Raw genomic sequence first — 23,099 nt, forward strand, 5'->3', positions numbered from 1 at the left:
AAACAGCATTTCCCATTTCCTAAACCTGTTTCTTTGCCTTTGTTCTCTATCTCAGTTACCAAAGACAAATTGAGTTTATCTTTGAGTTCACCCTCTCCCAGTCTCATATCAAGTTTATCCTGCCTATTAATTTTACTTCTTAAATGTATCTTGAAACTATAAACTTCTCTTTACTCCATTTCCACTTTCCTGATTCTCTCTTCATCTCTCTTATGGATCCAGGCAAAACTTCTAAGTGATCTCTCACCTGCTAATTGATCCTCTCTAATGAATGATCCGTTTTCAGGCAGCGTGATTCTACTAAAACACTTGTCTGGTCATTATTGCTTTTCTGATTAAAATCGCTAATGGCTTGTCATTACCCTTAAGTTCCAGATTCCTTAAATTGCCCTACAAGATCCTTTCTATCTGGCCCCTGAAAGCCTTTCATTTATTACGTGATCTTCTGTCACTGCTGCCTTGCTCTCTATGCCCCTGCCTACTGAATATTTTGTAGTTCCTTCCACGTGCTATGCTTCCTCTTTCCTTTAGCCATTTGCTCATGCTGTTACCTCTACTTGGACCTTTTTCCATTCTTTCCACTCTTTATCTGACTTTCTTCTGTATGATTCATACTCTTCCAGGTATCGCTTAAGTGAACTTTCTTTGTGTACACCACCTACACACTTTTCTTCCCTCCACTGACATACCTGGATAAGGTGCTCCTCTTAAGTGCTGTCATAGCACCTGTTAATTTACTTACCACAATGAATTGTAATTGCCTGGTTTCTTGTCACTGTTCATCACTAGACAATTTCTCTTTCTCCTCCCCCTTCTCTCTCCCTCCCCCTCCTTCTTCTTCTCCTTCTTCTTTTTAAAAATTATTATATCCTGGAACATAGAGAATCCTCAGTAAATATTTGCTGAGGGAGTGGATGGGTGGACATATGAATGAGTGAATGAGTGAATGAATGCATGCATGGTAACTTTTCCAGGGCGTTTGACATCTGTTACCAGTGTGACTTGTGCCAGAGGTTCATATGTTCTCCATATCTGTAATTAAATTCCTATTGTAACCTTATAAACTTTCCATACTAACATTGAACTTTGCAGTGTTTGTAAGTTTTCTATTCTTTCTGTTGGTATTTTTTCTCTGTGCAATTTATGAAATAATCTATTTGTTGTTTTTCTTAAAAATCTGACTTTTACCTATTGTAAATAGGTTTACAGGTTTAGAGGCTATTCATTTAAAACATTATGAACGTGTGAAAAATCTCACATTTCCTCTAATAAAAATGTTTTAAAAAAAAAGCCCCACAGGATTAAAAAGGTCACACGGTATTATCATTTGTTTTCCTTTCACTGTCTCTTACCATATATATTTGAATGAAGCCATATAGATGTGTATATGTGTGTGTGTGTGTGTGTGTGTGTGTGTGTATGTGTGTGTGTGTGTATTTGTCTTAATTAGACAATTTAATAGTAAATTAGATCTAATATAAAAGTAGCTTGTTTCTTGTTTTTAGGAATTTCCAGTTTGGACCATTATGTAATAGGTTGCCTCTTTTTTGCTTCCGTCAGACAAATGGACTGAGGCCTAACGCATTGTAGATTTTAGAAAACAGAACATTTCCTAATGGTTTTAAAACTTTCATAATGATAGAAAATAATTTCCTTTATACTTTCACTGCTTTTAAACTCTGACTTTCTGTTCGCATATAAGCAGTATTGCATTATTTGGATTGTAATGTTCAATTTATTATAACATTATAATATATAATATGTACAATTATCAGTTTAGATAATTTTCTTAGGTTCAGGAAGAGGAAAACAAATAAGAAAGCCTTATTAAGAGTATGATCAATTGGGTAGCACTTAAAAGAGGTCAAAAATTCTTCTGGATTTCTGCTTTGAGGTCTTGTCTTGAGCCTGTGCAATTACCTCCTGTTCTTTCCCACAGTCCACTGAAATTAAAAAGAGAGAGCAGAAAAGTCAACAGGAAACTTTGTAGGACTGCTGTAAAAGAGGAAAATGTACCATTGACGTATAAGAAATATGGAACTTGGGGAATATGTGAAACAGAAAGGACCAAATGGAAGCAAAAACCTATCAGACTTGAATAGCAGGTAAGTTGGCTCCTCTTGAGAAGTAAGTGGACAGTGTCCTCAATGTAACCTGAAAAAGTTTCCTTTTTGGAGCAACAGGTTTGAACAAGGGTGTGCTATAGGGGTCATGGGTGAGGGGGCTATTACATTATTTTAGAAGGTGTACCAGTGATCCACATGCTGTGTTTCCCTGGGTTTTGTTTTATATGGAGAGTGTATGAGATGAAGAGCTTGGAAGCCAAGGAGGAAATAAAAATAAAAGTCAAAGCCTATTTAGAAATTATTAAAATGGGACAGTCATCTACGAAAAGCTGTGGAATGTGGTCAAAGCCATACACAGAAAATAACTTGTCTTAATTTCTTTTAAATTTGAAGTATAGTTGATTTACAATCAACTATTACATGAGTTTCAGGTATACAACATAGTGATTCAATATTTTTATAGATAATACTCATATGAAGTTGTTATGAAATATTGGCTATATTCCCTGTGGTGCACATTACATCCTTGTATCTTACTCATTTTATACCTAGTAGTTTGTACGTCTTAATCCCCTTCACCTGTCTTGCCCCATTCCTCTTCCCTCTCCCCATTGGTAACCAGTTTGTTCTCTGTATCTGAGTCTGTTTCTGTTTTGTTATATTCATTCGTTTGTTTTACTTTTTAGATTCCACATACAGTAGAAGAAAGACTGAAGATAAATGAACCCATGCACGTTTGTCACTCAGTGGCTATTTGAGTGCAGTGTTGAGAAGGCGTGTGAAGGTGAGTCTGTACTGAATGGGGAGCACTGCTGTTAGTGAGTAGTGACTTCAGGGTTCAATGGGTTTTTCAGATGAGCTGAATAAAACTGCTAAGGGTCTGATAATTCCTGTATCGCTCCAAAGCACAGAATGACAGGAAGTTTCCCCAATAATTCTTTTTTTTTTTGCAGTACGTGGGCCTCTCACTGTTGCGGCCTCTCCCGTTGCGGAGCACAGGCTCCGGACGTGCAGGCTCAGCAGCCATGGCTCACAGGCCCAGCCGCTCCGCGGCATGTGGGATCCTCCCTGTCCGGGGCACGAACCCGTGTCCCCTGCATCGGCAGGCAGACTCTCAACCACTGCACCACCAGGGAAGCCCTCTCCAATAATTTTTTGGAGGCAGGCATAATTCTGGTCCCCAAATCTGCTGAAGAAAGCACTCAAAAGAAAACTAAAGAAAAAATTCAGTTATAAAGATGTAGATACCTTAAATAAAATATTTTAAATATTTCCACTGTGAACAGTTTCAAGGAAGCAGAAACACTGTGCACAGTGAAATATAGAATTCGTGGTACCTACAAGTGATAAAAGAAGCTCCTTTGCAGAAGTTGGAGAATTTATATCGTAATTCACAGATGAGGTGGTGAATAATATCCGCCCGGCTTTGCTGCGTGGGGCAATTCACAGGGTGGGCAGTGTTGTTGAGCTGCTTCCCCAGGGCACGGGAGGAATTACTAGCATCCACACCAAGGGTCTGAGAACTAGGTGAAAGCTCAAGCAGAAAGTCCAGCACCTGATTTTGAAGGTCAAACTTAGATTTGGTATTGGTTGAGTTTGTTATCTGTATGTCTGTCTTATCGTGAGATAAGAACTATGATGATTCACCTTTGTTGCCATCCAGTACAGACATTTCCATAAAGCAAGCGCTAAGAAAATCCTTGTTAATTGAATCTAATCACAGGAGCTGTGGAATAGTGGGACACTCACGGGTCTAGGAGACAAGGATTTGGTTTCATTCAAACCAGGCTGCTAGTGAGTATCTGCTTTTGTCACGTTACTTCCCTCATGACTCAGCTGGGACACCCCCTCTGGAGAGCCTCCTCGAGGCCCCCCCGCGTCCTGAGCGAGCTCACTTGTGTGCTGCCCCGGCCCCATGCTTCCCTCTTCTGGGGCGGTTCGCTTCTCCTGCGTTTCCTCTGTGAGACAGTGGTGCTTGAGGCCAGAGACTCTGTCCTTTGCATCCCTGTATCTGCAGAGAACAGCCCTTGTCTGGACACAGTAAGGACTGACCACACTTGATACATGAATGAAGGATTTAACTTCCCTGAGCTTAATTTTTCTCCATTTGAAAAATGAGAACGTTAATAATACGTGAGATGAAGTAAGTCAGAAAGAGAAAAACAAATATCGTATATTAACACATATATGTGGAACTTAGAAGAATGGTACAGATGAACCGGTTTGCAGGGCAGAAATAGAGACACAGATGTAGAGAACAAACGTATGGACACCAAGGGGGGAAAGCGGCGGGGGGATGGGGATGGTGGTGTGATGAATTGGGCGATTGGGATTGACATGTATACGCTGATGTGTATAAAATTGATGACTAATAAGAACCTGCTGTAAAAAAAATACATGAGAATGGGGTTTTCAAGAATCTTCCTTAGAAAAAAGTCTGGCCCTTTCATAATAAAGGCAGTAGGCTTTGTTTATTGAACACCTATTATATGTGCCAAACACTGACCAGGCACTCTATATTATTATCATTCTCTCTTATCCTTCCACGTTTGTGAGGTAGGTGCTATTATCTCCATCTTACAGATGCTTGGAGACCTGAAGAAGCTGCCCCAACTAAATAGCAAGGAAGTCCGGCAGAGCCAGAGTTTGAATCCCAAGCCTGTAATTGTTCCACTGTAGAATTGATGTTTCTATGGGAAGCTCAGTTTGGGTTGTCATCAGTAGGTCTCCTCATGGGTACCCTGGCTGTGTAATTATGGCTTGTAAAAGGTCGGTCGTGAAAGTTGAGCTGGTGAAATCCAGCCTTGAATACATTGCTTGGCACATGGTAATTGCATGGTCAATATAATTGTTGAATGAAATAATGAATTAGTTAATTAATAGAAAACCCATGAATGTTATTCTCAGTAATTTATATAATAAACCAAGAGACTGTTTATATGTGTGTGATTCAAGAGTGTTTACACACCCATAACTTCAGATGACGGGCAGATATTCTTAGGAAGGTAAAACTGGAATTTGATTTTTGTTTAGTGAGTGAAAAAACGTGAAATAAAAGGATTGGCTAGTCATCTAGGGATCTCATTAAAAATGAAAATCCCTATATTCCATTCCCAGAGTTTGTTATTTTTATACTCTCCTCTCCTGGATGTGAAATAAAATGCTTTGTAAATTGTGGAGTGCTGTACACACTTAATATATTACCAAGAAACTGTGTGTGTGTGTGTGTGTGTGTGTGTGTTTCCCATGAAGGTGGAGAAAGTATCCTTTGGGATCTGTTGAAAGTGAAGGAAGAGAACAGTTAAGAGACTCAGTTAAATCAGAAAAGAAAGGGACTCTTTCATTCAGTGAAAGAAACGTTTCTTTTGTCAGTATCTTCCCCAGAGGCAAGTCTGGTTGACTAAAATTTAACAAAGAGATCCCATTGGTGTGTTTGGTTATTTCGTGGTTGAGGCATCGTCGGTTACCCCAGGTGATAGCAGTGTATTGTCACTGTGTACACGCAGTCGGAAGGGAGAGCCAGGAAACTCTGAGCAAGGCTGCAGTGCTCAAAATCTGGCCCAGCTCTGGGAGCCAAGGGTGATTGTACTTGTCTGTCATGCTTGTGACTCAGCACTCCTCTCCTTGCTTCCCTTTGTAGATGTCTTCCTATTCCATAATTGGTTACTACTTTTGTCCCTCCTTGTTTCTGCCTCATGGCTTCTGCTTACTGCCTTCTGTCTACCAGTAAGCAACATTTATTGAGGCTTACTGTGTGCCAAGCAGAATTTCACCTTTATTCTCAGAACAACCTTTTGAGGTAGGAATAGGATGCCCTTGTTATCTGAGTATTCATTACTATAGTCTCCACACTGAGTGAATAGGGATGCTAAGGCCATCAAAATAGGAAAACATCCACTAATGAGTTGAAAACCAATGCATTTTACACTCAGAACCCTCTTCCTACTTCATAGTAGTCTTGGTAATTAACAATCACTAACATACAATGCACATGTAATGCAAAGCCTAATAGCAAAATTTGCAAAAGATGCAGAATGCCATAAAGTCGATGTCAATAGGAAGGTCATTGGTAAAAGACTGTCCGAGAGTGTGGCCAGTTAACAATTAGAGAAGAGGAAATAGACAAGGCCTGTGTTAATTTTGCTACTTGAGAACCAGTGTTGCTGTTCTGAAATACGTTTTGGATATCTTTGGTATGTGCACTATTATATAATTGAGTGTAGGCATTAACGTAGGCCAGATTTTTATCCTTTTTAGGTCTGTCAGGCTTTCATGGAATAAGAATTAGGCTTCTGGAACATAATGTCAGTGATTTTTGACTGATATATGCTAATGGGGTTAGGGAAACATGAATACTTGGAGTCCTTAAAAACTGAAGGTCATATCTAAGATCTATAAATGATGGAGCTGTGACTATTCGTAGGCCCAAATAGTGTCTTTGGCTTTCACTGTAAAGTCCTGCTAATAGCATCTTAGTTTTATATAGGGTATTACAATTCGAGATTATTTTCATGTGCATTATCTCATTTCATGGTTATTTGTAACTATAAATATATAAACATTGGGGTGCATGTATCTTTTTGAGTTATAGTTTTCTCCAGATATATGCTCAGGAGTGGGATTGCTGGATCATATATTATTTTTAACTATATGAAGTAGAAAAGCGAAATAACATTATGTTTTAAAGATGAGGATACTGAGGTTAGTATGATGTCACGTATTAGTAAGTGACGCTCCAGTACTAGAATGACTTTCCTAAATCCTGGTTCAGCGCTTTTCCTACTCCCCCAAATAAAAACAGAGAATAAGGAAGGAACAATATCATCTCTGTTTTATAAAGGAAGAAATTATAGAAAACTCAAACGTTGTAGATGCACACTGGGAAGATCACTTGGCAAATTAAGTGGAATAATCATGTGTCCATAATCTGACAATTACTAAAAGAATTAACATAATTGGAGTTACCCAGACTAATTACCCTTTTTACCCAGGGCAGCTTTTAAAACCTTACCTGATTTTTTTCATCAAGATTTGTTTTGTTTCTTTTTGTTTTTGTATAGAGGTATAGTTGATTTACAATGTTGTGTTAGTTTCAGGTGTACAGCACAGTGATTCAGTTATACCTGTGTGTGTGTATATATATTCTTTTTCAGATTAGTTTCCTTTATAGGTTATTACAAGATATTGAATATAGTTCCCTGTGCTATACAGTAGGTCCTTGTTAGTTATCTATTTTGCATATAGTAGTGTTTATATGTTAACCCCCAACTCCTAATTTATCCCTCCCCCCACCCCTTTCCCTTTTGGTAACCACAAGTTTGTTTTCTGTGTCTGTGAGTCTGTTTCTCTTTTATAAATAAGTTCATTTGTATGATTTTTTTAGATTCCATACATAAGTGATATTATATGATACTTGTCTTTCATTGTCTGGCTTACTTAGTATGATAATCTCTAGGTCCATCCATGTTGCTACAGATGGTATTATTTCATTCTTTTTTTATGGCTGAGTAATATTCCATTGTGTATATGTATGTGTGTGTGTGTGTGTGTGTGTGTGTGTGTGTGTGTGTGTGTATATATATGTAAATACCACATCTTTATCCATTTATCTGTTGATGGACATTTAGGTTGCTTCCATGTTTTGGCTATTGTAAATAGTGCTGCTAAGAACATTGGGGTGCATGTATCTTTTTGAGTTATACTTTTCTCCACATATATGCCCAGGAGTGGGATTGCTGGATCCTATGGTAGCTCTATTTTTAGTTTTTTAAGGAACTGCCGTACTGTTCTGTGTAGTGGCTGTACGAATTTACATTCCCACCAACAGTGTAGGAAGGTTCCTTTTTCTCCACATCGTCTCTAGCTTTTTTTTTTTTCCTTTTTTTTCTTTTTTTTGGCTGCACTGTGTGGCATGAAGGATCTTAGTTCCCTGACCAGGCATAAAACCCATGCCCCCTGCAGTGGAAGCATGGGGTCTTAACCACTGGACTGCTAGGGAAGTCCCTCTCTAGCATTTATTATTTGTAGACATTTTGATGCTGGCTGTTCTGACCTGTGTGAGGTCATACTTCACTGTAGTTTTGATTTGCATTTCTCTAGTAATTAGCAATGTTGAACATTTTTTTTCATGTGCCTGTTGGCCATCAGTCTGTCTTCTTTGGAGAAATGTCTATTTAGATCTTCTGCCCATTTTTTGATTGGGTTGTTTGTTTTTTGGATATTGACCTGTATGAGCAGTTTGTATATTTGGGAAATTAATCCCTTGTCCGTTGAATTGTTTGCAAATATTTTCTCCCATTCTGTAGGTTGTCTTTTCATTTTGTTTGTGGTTTCCTTTGCTGTGCAAAAGCTTTTAAGTTTAATTAGGCCCCATTTGTTTATTTTTGTTTTTATTTCCATTACTCAAGGAGACAGATCCAAAAAACATTGCTGCAATATATGTCAAAGTGTTCTGCCTGTGTTTTCCTTGAGGAGTTTTATGGTAATCTCATCTTACATTTAGGTCTTTAATCTATTTTGAGTTTATTTTTGTATATGTGTTAGAGAATGTTCTAATTTCATTCTTTTACATGTAGCTGTCTAGTTTTCCCAGCACCACTTATTGAAGAGACTGTCTTTTCTCCATTGTATGTTCCTGCCTCCTTTGTCATAGATTAATTGACCGTAAGTGCGTGGGTTTATTTCTGGGCTTTCTATCCTGTTCCATTGACCTATATGTCTGTTTTTGTGCCAGTACCATACTGCCTTGATTACTGTAGCTTTGTAGTATAGTCTGAAGTCAGGGAGCCTGATTCCTCCAGCTCTGTTTTTCTTTCTCAAGTTTGCTTTGGCTATTTGGGGTCTTTTGTGTTTCTGTAGAAATTTAAAAAAATTTTGTTCTAGTTCTGTGAAAAATGCCATTGGTAATTTGATAGGGATTGCATTGAATCTGTAGGTTGCCTTGTGTAGAATGGTCATTTTAACAATATTGATTCTTCCAATCCAAGAACACAGTATATCTTTCCATCTGTTTGTGTGGTCTTCAATTTCTTTCATCAGCATCTTATAGTTTGTTGGAATACAGGTCTTTTGTCTCCTTAGGTAGATTTATTCCTAGGTATTTTATTCTTTTTGATGCATTGGTAAATGGGATTGTTTCCATAATTTCTCTTTCTGCTGTTTCGTTGTTAGTGTATGGAAATGTGACAGATTTCTGTGTATTAATTTTGTATCCTGCAACTTTACTGAATTCATTGATGAACTCTAGTAGTTTTCTGGTAGCTTCCTTAGGATTTTCTGTGTATAGTATCATGTTGTCTGCAAACAGTGGTATCTAAAACAACAGTTGAAAAGATCCATGAAACTAAAAGCTGGTTCTTTGAAAAGATAAACAAAATTGATAAATCTTTAGCCAGACTCATCAAGAAAAAAAAAGAGAGGGCCCAAATCAATAAAATCAGAAATGAAAAAGGAGAAGTTACAGGATATAAAGCATAATAAGAGGCTATTATGAGCAACTATGCACCAATAAAATGGACAACCTACAAGAAATGGACAAAGTCTTGGAAAGGTACTGTCTCTCAGGACTGAACCAGGAAAAAATGGAAAATGCACACAGACCAATTAACCAGCGAAATTGAATCAGTAATTTAAAAACTCCCAACAAACAAAAGTACAGGACCAGATGGCTTTACAGGTGAATTCTACCAAACATTTAGAGAAGAGTTAACACCTATCCTTCTGAAACTATTCCAGAAAATTGCAGAGGAAGGAACACTTCTGAACTCATTCTATGAGGCCACCATTATCCTAATACCAAAATCAGCAATATGTTTTGTTGAAATTTTTTTTCTTTTTTAAAATTGGTTTGTTAACCATGATAAATCACAGAGGTCAGTACAGTTTTTGTACTTTTCTCTTTGTGAAAAATAATATGTGGTCCTAAGCATTTACTTAAAAAAATAAGTCAAAAACAAAACAAGACAACTCCAGCCAGGAGAGACTTAGTCTTGGGGTGATTGATAGCTGATGATATGTTAATAGTTTCTTCTGCTCAAAATTAATGGTATACTTAACTTGTAACCACAGTTTAGGCTTAAGGGTTTTTCTGTGGGTGGTAGGCAAAGAACAATGATCAAAATTTTTGTGAGTCTTTACATTTCTGACGGTTGCCCTTCATTATTCTTTATTTAAGTATTTAGGAAAGAGTTGTTTCTGCAGAAAGGTTGTTACTGGTGATAAGTGTAAGTACCCTGCGGTTTTGTTGTAGGTAATTATTGGAAGTGGAAAAGTCCTGAAGGTTGGACTGATGTTATCCTGTTATCCACTTCATATTTAAACCAAATTTATTGGCTGAAAAATTTACCTTAGGGGCTTCCCTGGTGGCGCAGTGGTTGGGAGTCTGCCTGCCGATGCAGGGGACATGGGTTCGTGACCCGGTCCGGGAAGATCCCCCCTGCTGCAGAGCGGTTGGGCCCGTGAGCCATGGCCGCTGAGCCTGCGCGTCCGGAGCCTGTGTTCCGCAGCAGGAGAGGCCACAGGGGTGAGAGGCCCGCTTACCGCAAAAACAAAAACGAACAACAAAAGAAACAACTTTAGCTTAGGACCCTCTTGTAGAGAGCTCCTGAAATAGATCAGAGCTGTTGGTAGACATGCCCTTGCTCCCAGTGCTTATCAGAACGGTGTTTTTGTGACTCTTGGCACATTAAACTTTTCTCATTTTCCTGGCTGGTCGTTTGAGGACAAATTAAGAGAAGACTCAGGATGAAGGAAAAAATGTCTCTGAAGGCAGTTGTATCTGGTTCTAAGGTATAGTAAAAAGCTGTTGAAATACCATGTCTGACTTTAAAACAGAAAAATATCCATGACTTTCTGAGACCTGCTCTATAGCCAGGGAGAGGAGACCATCAGTCTCCCAGAGTTTCTGTGGGATTAAAGTTCCTATTTTGTCCAGAAAAACATTCCATTCCCCTGAATAGGACCAAACATGGCTCAAATATACTAACATCTTATATATAGTTATTTTATAAAAATATTCATTAGGTTTTGGTCATATGTTTGATTTAACTAACTTTATGTAGCTGAATCATCCCAGCATATGACTAAATAGAATTTCTGGCTGAGTGTTCAATTTTTTTTTTCGCTCTTGTACATTATTATCTTATATTTTTAAGACCATCAAAATCTTAAAGTTTAATATTTTTATTAAAAAAATTTTTTTTTGCCACACCACACAGCTTGTGGGATCTTAGTTCCCCGACCAGGGATCGAACCATTGCCCCCTACAGTGGAAGCGCAGAGTCCTAATCACTGGACTGCCAGGGAATTCCCAAATAAAGTTTAATTTAACCAATTGAAATCATTGAGAATGTTTATGTTTAAATTTGTATAGTGTTTTAAAATATTTTAGATAAAGTGATATTTGCTGTATCAACAATTTAGGCATACATAGAAGTTACAATAGTTATTAAGGTTTTTATGAAATCAGAGAAAGAATAATGAGATATATTCATGTCGGGCAGGAAGAAATTTTTCTCTACTCTTCTAGGTTCTTCTGGCTGGTCTAAGAAGTAAAGTGACATAAGACACATTAACAGGAGAAAAATCAAACAAAATTTTAATAACATATGTACAATGGGAGAGACCCCAAAAAACTGAATAACTCCTCAAATGGCTGAAACCCTCACCCTTAAATACCATCTTCAGCTAAAGACAAAAGAGGATGTTGGGGGTCGTGGTTTGGGACTTAAAGGGGAGGAAGGCAATGCACATGGAGATGGAAAAACAAATGTTTGGTGTATAAATGTTTGCTGGGCCAGGAAGAGACATGGGACACAGAGAGGAATTTGCTAGGTTCCTCCCTGTCTACACACCTAATTCCTACTATAGTTCCTACTGTACTAGTTCCTACTATATACAGGGATACGGGGGATAGCTCCCTTCCTGGAATAGGCCCTCTATCTAAATGTTTTTTAGGCAGTTATGGGGAAGGTCAAAGTTTCTTCCTGAGTCTTTTGGGCCTTGATTGTTTTCAGTTCAAAATAATCCTCATGCCAAAGAGACATTTTGAGGTGGCAGGTTTTGCTCCCCTACACTCACAAGGGAGGTGCTGTAGGGTTGGGGATAAAACACAAGGTTTGCATCATCCTGATTCTGTTATTTATAACTTTGGTTTAGTCTGGGTCCCTGTTCTGTCAATTATAAACTAATCTTGACCTCAGATGGTATTTGGCATATGTATTAATTTCTGCCTTCTTATGTATTTGATATGCTATATTAGTTTATATTTGTAAAATATGATTATATAAGTTAATAGGCTTTTTAAATTTTAAAAAGTCATAATGTTGCTTATATTTGTTTCATAAATTTGTTTTTAGGATCAATGAGTCAAGAATTCTGACTTTTCAAAATTCTTTAGTGTTTTTCCTTCTTTCCAGTAACTTTGTATTAGAATAGGTAAGCCAGAAGCGTTTGGATTTTAAAGAAAACCTGTGATTTTAAAATCACAGCAGTCTTTGTTGGGAGGATGGTCACTGTAGTCAAACTTCTTCATCTTTTTGGGGGGTCTTGCTTCCTGTTTTCCTTTTCTTTTGTGCTGCATGAAACCTGACAAAGTGTGTTGATAAGACTCAACTGATAAAATAGGACCCACATTCACTGTATCTCTGAGGACCCTTGGTATTACAGTGGTCCCTCATATCTGCACGGTAGGGGGGCGACTGGTTCCACGTATCTCCCCCCACCCCCATACCAAAATTCGAAGATGCTCAAGGTCTCTATATAAAATGGTGCAGTATTTGCATATAACCTGTGCACACCCTCCTATATACTTTAAATCATCTCTAGATTACTTATAATGCCTAATACAATGTAAACGTTATGTAAATAGTTGGTGACCCTGGCAAATTCAAGGTTTGCTTTTTGGAACTTTCTGGGATTTTTTTTTTTTCCCCTGAATATTTTCAGTCCATGATTGGTTGAATCTGTGCATATGGAACCCTCGGATATGGAGGGCTACTGTATTTGGATGCGGTAGGTGGAAGTGAGGGACCTAATTTCCTTCCGGATTATTTTCTTTCCCCTCTCCCTTGAAATCACTGCTGCAGGTGGTGTATCTGTGTAATGGTCTGGTGGCCTGGACAGTACCTGGCGGGGGGAGGGTAACGTTTAGGAGAGATAGCAGTGAAGGCTAAGGACTCAGTGACATAGTCTCTAACTGTTAAATTCTGAAATTAGTACTTAATAGATAAGAACAGAGATGTCACTTTAAAGAACTGGTTGATTTTGTCCCCAGGGGATATTTGACAATGCCTGGGGACATTTCTGATTGACTTAGCTGTTCTTAGCAACTGTTCTTTCCTCTCAAACTCCTTCCACCCTGCCTCACTCCACCCCAAGCCAATCCTCTTTTCCTTAGTCCTGTTGCAATGAACTACCTCAAAACCATGAAACAAAGCATCATCATGCATTGCAGACGTAAATATTAATGGGAAACACAGGAGAGACAGTGTGCATGTGTGTGTGTGCGCACGTGTGTGTGTGCGCACGTGTGCGTGTGCGTGCCTGCACTACTGGCATAGTGGGTAGAGGCCAGCGATGCTGCTGAACTATCTGCAGTGCACAGGACAGCCCTTTACAACAAAGAATTATCTGGGTAAAGATGTCAATAGTGCTGACGTTGAAAAACCCTGTTTTAATAGAACAACTGACTTTCCAGCTAGTGAATCTTGACTATAAAGGATTGAAGGTATTAATATGTCATTCAAAAAATGTGTTGATTGGAATAATGCAGTTTAGAACATTTCAGGAAAAATTGTAGAAAACTAGAAAGACAAAGTTTGGCAATAATTATCCAAGCACAGGGGAACTTTCATTCATTCATTCATTTAGCAAATATTTACTAAATGCCTGCTGGGAGCCAGACCACGTTCTAGGTGTTCAACATGAAGTATGGGGCTATTTGGTGACTCTTTCCTTATTAAGAGGATGGACCCCTAAGTCCATTGGATCTAATGTCATAGAATAATGCAGTCATAAAATTAACTGCCCTATCGCCATTCTGAGTCCATCCTCACCAAGCTCATCTGAAAATTTTGTTTCCATGAAGCATGTGTCCAAAAGTGCACTATTTAGACCAAATGACAGTTGCATTCCTCTGTGTAAAGGGTCCATTGGCAATTAATCTCTGTAGGCCTGGTTTGTATAAATTAGCATCCCTGAGTTTTATTACTCTGAGACATTGATAATATAGTTTCTGGTCCTGTGTGGTTGAGTGCCAAAGATGTTTACTGAGGTACATATAGCATTGTGGGCGCTGCATGGGTGGCCATGTTATTCTTTTTCTGAGTTCCTGCCGTTTTTCAGTATGTACCTTAATTGACCTTCCAACAGGAAATTATTTATTTTTAGAGGAAAAGAAAATAAATGAAAATATTCAACTTGTTCTCAGTACTTACAACCTTCTTTTTGGGATGTGTTGTTAGTATTACTTTTTGTTGACCGAGATTTGTATAGCCTATTGCCATCATGGACTCAGTCATTTTTATTTTATTTTATTTTTTTTCGGTACATGGGCCTCTCACTGTTGTGACCTCTCCCGTTGCGGAGCACAGCCTCCGGACACACAGGCCCAGCGGCCATGGCTCACGGGCCCAGCCGCTCCGCGGCATGTGGGATCTTCCCGGACTGGGGTACGAACCCGTGTCCCCTGCATCAGCAGGCAGACTCTCAACCACTGCGCCACCAGGGAAGCCCCTCAGTCATTTTTATATAAAAAGATATTACCCAGCTCAAAATAATGCCCTTTTTTTGAACGCCTGCAGCATTTATTGTTGGAATACTTACTTTGAGCTTACTTTCATTTTGACTTTTGTTGTCGTTGAAATTCGTATGTATTCCGTTATAACCGAAGTAGAGTATAAACTCTAAGAGTGTGTAAATCAGGGTCTATAACTTCTTGGCAACTTCTAGGAGCGTTACATTATCTGGGTACTGCTTAGGTAATCAGTGATACTACCTACTGTTTACCCAGCATGGACAAGGCATCAAGGGCTTTGTAGGAGTTATCTTGCAAGCAGTGAGTTTGTTCAGATTTATTATGCATTTTGGAGACCCAGAAGAGAGTTAAATGACCCAGAATAGAGTTCAAAAAAATGTTCCTACTATTTACCAGAAGATGTAGATGACTCTGAATCTCTATTTCACAATCTGTGGCAGCCCATCTCTTTTTTCCTCATCTCCAGATATCCCCAGGGTTGCTTAGTCCAATGAAGTTGTCCCAAGTTTCTGTCTCCTAGAGTTGGGAGAGTATGCTTAATGGCATCGTTCTGAGCTGCTGTTGCAGACGTTGCTGCTCTGGGTGTCCCTTCCAAAATCCATGCAGTCTGGGCAGACCAGAGCAAGTGCCCTTTCACTGCAGCTGCTGCCTGTCTGCACAGTGGTTTTTCAGGTCATCAGCCATAATCTGTGCTCAGAATCAGACCTCTCTTACTAGCTTCCCACAAAATGGGAACCCCCAGACACTGCTAATTGAGACTCCAACACCCAGACAAGCAAGTCCAGTAGTCCACAGGATATTACCCAAGGTCATGCCCCATTGGCTAGTACCAGAATTAGCCTTTTGGGTTGGAGATTTGTCTCTTTCTGGTGTTCAGACACCAGAGGCAGAGACATTTACTACGTCTCCCACACCACTAAAAACTGGAAGAGCTGGCTCTCCCTAGCCTCTTGTCCCAGTGCACTTGGTTTTAGGAAGCTTGTTTGGACCTTTTCCATTGGAAAGGGTCTGGGAAACAGGATCCTCACTGAGGTCACCTTTCAGATTTAACCAGTTAAAGTGAGAACTGAGTTCACTGCACGTGTCTCACATACTATTAGGCAAGACCAGGGTAGTAACTAGAAGTACAAAATGAGGATCTACCAAATTCATCCTGGCTTATTTTAATGTAACAGTTAATAAGCCTTGGTATTAAAGTAAAAGATAAGTCTGGGACAAATACAAAAGTGGGTAGGACATCAGAATAACAGATGCAAACCTGGACCACCCAGGCAAATGGGGATGTGAACTTATTCTAAGGAGAAGGGTCTTGATCGCTTCCAGAAAAAGAAGGTGCGGAAGTGTATTGAGCGACGGGGAGGGCCTCACAAGATAAGATCGCATAGATAGAGACTAAGGAGATGGTGTGGGCACTTCTAGGCCACAGTGAGGGTTTTGGATTTCATTTTAGGTGTAATGGAAAGTCCTTGGAGAGTTTTCACCAGGGGAGCAACGTGATCTGATATGCACTTTAAAAGTCTATGCTTTTTTTTATGGAATATAGAATTTTTGGTGCAAGAATGATGTGTGGGCAAGCAGAAGGAGAAGGTGACTTAGATGATAAAGAATGGAATTGTCATTGAAAAATTAATCAGTCGATCTAAGAAAGAAATGGAAAATTTTATTCAAGCCAAATTTGAGGATTATAGCCCAGGAAGAGCATCTCAGAAAGCTCTGAGAACGGTGAGTTAGAAGTCAAGTCCCAGTTATATGAGGTTGTTGGTTTGTTTTTGAGACTGAGAGCTGTACATCAGATAACATATTATTGACATTTACGTAATCCAGATCTAAGCGTCGTCCTGGTGGGTCATGTGTCCCCTTCCAAGATCAAGAAGGAACGTTACCTCTTAAGGAGTTGGCTTGTTGATGCTAGGAGAATGTTGCTCTTTACGATTGACCGGGTATTCCTGCCGATGGTGGAGGTATTGGTTGATGCATAATGCAGATACATAACACACAGTGGGGGGAGAGAGGAGGCCAAGGGGCAGAGAAGATTTTTTATGTTTAAATTTTTCTAGTCTTGCCATAAAATATGAATTTTATTTCACAGAATGAAATGGTTAGAGTTAGGATATATTTCAGAGTTACGACTGTTGATATGATGTGAGGTAATTTGGGATGTGAGAAAAAAAGAATAAAAAGTAACTGTTAGGTTTCTGGCTTGAGTAACTAGGTGGGCTGTAGTGTCATTTGCTAATAAGATGAACATGGTAGATGAACATATGTGGGGGAAAATTAAGAGTTCCGTTCTGGACATGTTAAAATGGAAATAAATGCCTTTTAGACAGAGTTCAGGGGAGAGGCTGGAGCTGGAGATAGAGATTTGTGAGAAGGAAGTGTACAGGTGGTATCTGAAGATGCGAGCAGTTGGTTAGGCGGCAGGAAGGACACCAGTGTGCTGCCGCAAGAGGAGGAGACGTCTCGAGGGGAGGGGAGCAGTAAGTAGCTGAGCGCTGCGGGGAGTTTGAGATAAGGGCAGGGAAACGACGTTGGTTTGGACGTAATGGAGATTTTTGGTGATCTTGCTTACTGTAGTTTCTGCAGAATGGTGGTGACCAAGTCCAGTGATATCAAATTGATGAGAGGCTAAGAAGTGAGGAAGTGGAGAGAATGATTTTAGACTTCAATTTAGAAAACTATTACTGGGAAAGGAACTAAAACAAGGTGGGGTTGTAGCTCTAAGGAGGTGTGATCATGGGAACATAATTCTCGCTTTTTCTCTCTCCCCATTCATGGATTCACCCATCCTTCCATCCATGACCATCCTTTCATTACTTAAAATTATCACTTGAGAGAGAGGAGGTTTTCCTGTGCCCGAAGCCTTGGAATGGTGACAGGGGACGTGATCCAAAGCACCAGTGGAGAAGCATATAGAAGCAGGAACACCTAACCTATTGGAAGAGGAGGCAGGAAGGTAGATTTCACAGGTAGAAGTAGCATGTTTGATGGTGGGAAGCTTAGGGAATTCTCATCCCAGTCCTTCTACTTGCTCATTGAAGTAAGAGTCAGTCATCAGCTGATAATGAGCGGAATGGCAGGGGTGGAGTGTTGTAGATTTGAGAAGGAAGAAAAAGGTGTGATGTGGTGATGTTGGATAGTGAGAAAAGAAATATTCCAAGAAAGTGTAGTAAAATACGCACCAGTGTTTAGTGCCCATTTGGGATTTGAGGTCGCGAATGCAAAACTGGAATTGTTAGCTTGGTTGTGTGTTTTTCTTCAGCCACATTCAGCTGCTTCAGAGTTAGAGACGGAGCAGGCAGACCGCTGTCAGAATCTAAACTGCTGTGTACTACAAAGAGAGGAAGGCATAAAAGAGCAGCGGCCTACCAAGGGGGAGGACAGTGGGAGTGGTCTACCATAATAGAAGAGGAGTATTTTAGTATTGACATTACTTAAATCACCAGCACAGGGTAGCAGTCAACAGCAGGGAGGCTTTTAGTGGGCTTCCTTATCATTTTATTTTATTTTATTTTTTGCGGTATGCGGGCCTCTCACTGTTGTGGCCTCTCTCGTTGCGGAGCACAGGCTCTGGACGTGCAGGCTCAGCGGCCATGGCTCACGGGCCCAGCCGCTCCGCGGCATATGGGATCTTCCCGGACCAGGGCACGAACCCGTGACCCCTGCATTGGCAGGCGGACTCTCAACCACTGCGCCACCAGGGAAGACCTTCATTATCATTTAAAAATTCTGTTTAGGTAGAGCACCCCTTCCTGCTTGTACCTGGGAAGGATGACTCCTGCTGTGAACCTTCCCTGGGCCACTATTTACAAAGCAATGAAAGAAGGATTATATTGATTAACCAAGGAATCCAAAGAGAAAAACAAATGTCCTACCCCAAGAGGCCATGTCTGGCTTAAAAAAAATTTTGAATCCTCTTTTTGCCAGGCACCTCCTATATGTACAGCTCCATCTAAGAAGAATTAGTGTTCCCGTTTGACAAATCAGGAATGGAGGAGGGAGGTTCGCAGATGTTGTGTAAATTGCAGGCCCCGTCAGTGAGTAATAGGCATGGCTGAACGTCATATCTAGGCCTTTTGCATCCAAGACTTCTGTGCTTTTTCCTCTGCTGAGTTACCTGTTATCTTTAAATCCTTTCATTTTTTTTTTTTTGACTCAAAAGAGCTATAGGCAGTAGCAGAAGAATTTATGACTACTGTAAGAATTATTGTTTAAGCATAATAATGTGAAATTGGTAAATATAGTTTTCTAATATAAATACAGAATAGGAGACTTTAACTTTTAACTCTTTAATATGTGATCCAGGAAGAAGAATTGCAAAAACCTAATAATGAGTATTTTACCTCTGTTCATGGTTACAGGGAAGGTAATGAATCAGTTCTATGAGGTCCTTTTCTTTTCCCCTATGCTTGATCAGTTTATTACTGTTTTTAACTGTGTTGGGTTTTTATTTATTATGGAGTAATTCAGGTATAGAAACATGTAACAACATGAAAACCCATGTAAATAGACATAGAAAGGTCAAGAAGGAAAACAGTGCACACATGATTATTGTCCTGTGGGTCCCTCTGATCCCCATTCCACCTCCTCCCCTAGGAGGGACCATTCTCCCGACTAAGGCCTCAAGGGTGTTTGTGTATCATGCAGCATCTGCAGACCTCCGTTGTATGCCTGTGGAACGTTGAATGTGGAAAAGCAAATCGTAAAATTGTTTGTCTTTTTCTTACTGGTTTTGTAGATGTTCTTTATATATTCTGGACACTCAGTCTTTGTCAGTTATATAAATTCCAAGTGAAGTGAACTCTGAGCCTTTTCATTTCACTATTATAATATTGTCTTTAAATATTTTAAGTAATTGAATTTATGAAATACTTTTCTTTACAGTTCTGGATTTTGGGGTCTTAGTTAAGAAAATTTTAACTCTGAGGTCATAAAGGTATTTCTCAATATTTTTTAAAATTTGTGAAGTTGGATTTTTTTATATTTAGTTTTTAAATCTGCCTGGAATTTCCTTTTATATATAATATAAATTTCCTTTTATATATAATATAAATTATATATAATATATACTATAACATAATATATAATATAAATATAATATAAATTATATATAATATAATATTTATTTATATATAATATATATGTATTTATAATAGTATAATAATGCACACTTGCATTATTTAAATAAATTTTCTTTGTTCTTTTGATCTAAAATGCCACCTTTGTTGACTTTTCAAATATATGTATATATATGTGTGTGTATATAATATATATGTATACATATATTTTGTTATTGTTTATATGTATTCATAAATAGAGGTCTATTTTTAGGTTTTGAAATTAAGCTCTTTTTTTTTTTTTTTTGCGGTACGCCGGCCTCTCACTGCTGTGGCCTCTCCCGTTGCGGAGCACAGCCTCCGGACGTGCAGGCTCAGCGGCCATGGCTCACAGGCCCAGCCGCTCCGCGGCACGTGGGATCCTCCCTGTCTGGGGCACGAACCCGTTTCCTCTGCATTGGCAGGCGGACTCTCAACCACTGTGCCACCAGGGAAGCCTGAAATTAAGCTCTTTTGATCTGTTTATCCTTATAGCAATATCACATTCTCTTAATTACTCTAACTTTATAAGACAATATATGTTAAGTAAATATTATACCTGTTGTTCTTTTATTTTTCAGAATTGTTTTGGCTGTGATCTTCCATATACATTTTAAAATCAGTTTGTAAATTTACATGAGAAATCTTTTGAGATACTGACTGGAATAGCATTGGATTTATAGATTACCTTGGAGAAAAATGGCATCTTTATGAACGTGGTGTATTTCCCCAAAATCTTCCTTCATGACCTTTGATATGTGGTACATTCTCTATAGATGATCTTGGAAGTTTTCCCTTGCTGTTCATTCTGATTAGAATATACTTCTGTCAGATTCTCCATATTGCTTTCTGTATGAAATTCCCAGGGTTGCTATAACAAATGACTGTGAACTGTGAATTAAAACAACAGAAAATGTGGCCGTCTGCAATCCAAGAAGCAGGCCCTCATTGGGGAACTGAATCAACCAACACCTTGATCTTGGATTTCCCAGGCTTCAGAACTCTGAGAAATAAATGTCAGTTGTTTAAGCCATCATATCTGTGATATTTTGTTATGGCAGCCTGGGCTGACTAGGACAGGGAGAATCCATTCTCTGCCTCTTCCAACTTCTGGTGACTATTAGCAGTCCTTGACTTGTGGCTGCATCACTCCAATCTCTGCCTCTGTCTTCACATCGCTTACTCCTCTGTGTCTTTGTCTTCTTTCTGTCTCAAATCTCCATCTGCCTTTCTCTTATAAAGACATGTCATTGGATTTAGTACCCATCTGGATAGTCCAGGATAACCCCCTTATCTCAAGCTGCTCACTTAATCACATCTATAATACTCCCCTTTCTAAACACAGTCAACATGTACAAGTTCTGGGGATTAGGATATAGACATATTTGTGGGGGCACATTTCAACTTATTACATCTTATTAATTCACATCTCAACTCAAATGTCACCTCCTCAGATGACATTTTATCTTCTTTATACTCTTGTAGTTGAAATTTTCTTAATAATTAGTTTAATGCTTTATCTGTTGTCTCTCTTCCTATTTAAAAAAATGTAACTCTTTGCAGGGAGGGGCTCTGTTGTATTTATTGCTATTTTCAGGTTGGTATTCAGATAATACACACTGGGAAAGCTTTATCAGTTGTTTGTAGCTGGTGTCTGCTGGTTGAGTATCCATTATAATTGGTCTATGTAATGTTATACTAGTTGCTAGATATTTTATTTTATTATTTAATTTAATTTTTTTATATAGCAGGTTCTTATTAGTTATCCATTTTATACACATCAGTGTATACATGTCAGTCCCAATCTCCCAATTCATCATAGCGCCACCACCACCACCCCTGCCACTTTCCGCGCTTGGTGTCCATACTTTTGGTCTCTACATCTGCATCTCTGTTTCTGCCCTGCAAACCGGTTCATCTGTACCATTTTTCTAGATTCCACATATAGGCGTTAATATACGATATTTGTTTTTCTCTTTCTGACTTAATTCACTCTGTATGACAGTCTCTAGGTCCATCCACGTCTCTACAAATGACCCAATTTTGTTCCTTTTTACGGCTAATATTCCATTGTATATATGTACCACAACTTCTTTATCCATTCGTCTGTCGATGGGCATTTAGGTTGCTTCCATGACCTGGCTATTGTAAATAGTGCTGCAGTGAACATTGGGGTGCATGTGTCTTTTTGAATTATGGTTTTCTCTGGGTGTATGCCCAGTAGTAGAATTGCTGGGTCTTATGGTAATTCTATTTTTAGTTTTTTAAGGAACCTCCATACTGTTCTCCATAGTGGCTGTATCAATTTACATTCCCACCAGCAGGGCAAGAGGGTTCCCTTTTCTCCACACCCTCTCCAGCATTTGTTGTTTGTAGATTTTCTTATGATGCCCATTCTAATTGGTGTAAAGTGATACCTCATTGTAGTTTTGATTTGCATTTCTCTAATAATTAGTGATGTGGAGCAGCTTTTCATGTGCTTCGTGGCCATCTGTATGTCTTCTTTGGAGAAATGTCTATTTAGGTCTTCTGCTGATTTTTTGATTGGTTTGTTTGTTTTTTTAATATTGAGCTGCATGGACTGTTTATATATTTTGGAGATTAATCTGTTGTCCGTTGATTCGTTTGCGAATATTTTCTCCCATTCTGAGGGTTGTTGTTTGGTCTTGTTTGTAGTTTCCCTTGCTTTGCAAAAAGATTTTAAGTTTCATTAGGTCCCATTTGTTTATTTTGTTTTTATTCCCATTACTCTAGGAGGTGGATCAAAAAGATCTTGCTGTGATTTATGTCAAAGAGTGTTCTGCCTATGTTTTCCTCTAAGACTTTTATAGTGTCCAGTCTTACATTTAGGTCTCTAATCCATTTTGAGTTTATTTTTGTGTGTGTTGTTAGGGAGTGTTCTAATTTCATTCTTTTACATGTAGCTGTCCAGTTTTCCCAGCACCACTTATTGAAGAGGCTGTCTTTTCTCCACTGTATATCCTTGCCTCCTTTGTCATAGATTAGTTGACCATTGGTGCATGGGTTTATCTCTGGGCTTTCTATCCTGTTCCATTGATCTGTATTTCTGTTTTTGTGCCAGTAACACTGTCTTGATTACTGTACCTTTGTAGTATAGTCTGAAGTCAGGGAGTCTGATTCCTCCAGCTCTGTTTTTTTCCTTCAAGACGGCTTTGGCTATTCGGG

General features: G+C 39.0%; 1 long non-coding RNA gene across 1 annotated transcript in view; it reads left to right on the top strand.

The window, feature by feature from the left end:
- Positions 1 to 1,959: 1,959 nt before the first annotated feature.
- Positions 1,960 to 23,099, top strand: part of LOC309834136 — a 34,211-nt gene continuing 13,071 nt past the window's right edge. Inside the window, exons 1-3 of the long non-coding RNA XR_014297838.1 lie at positions 1,960 to 2,105; positions 2,753 to 2,850; positions 3,790 to 3,860. This is a non-coding gene — a long non-coding RNA (uncharacterized lncRNA). The remainder of the gene's footprint in view (positions 2,106 to 2,752; positions 2,851 to 3,789; positions 3,861 to 23,099) is intronic.

This window comes from Grampus griseus, assembly GCF_964374135.1.
Source record: "Grampus griseus genome assembly, chromosome: 1".
In the NCBI taxonomy this organism is placed as follows: Eukaryota; Metazoa; Chordata; class Mammalia; order Artiodactyla; family Delphinidae; genus Grampus; species Grampus griseus.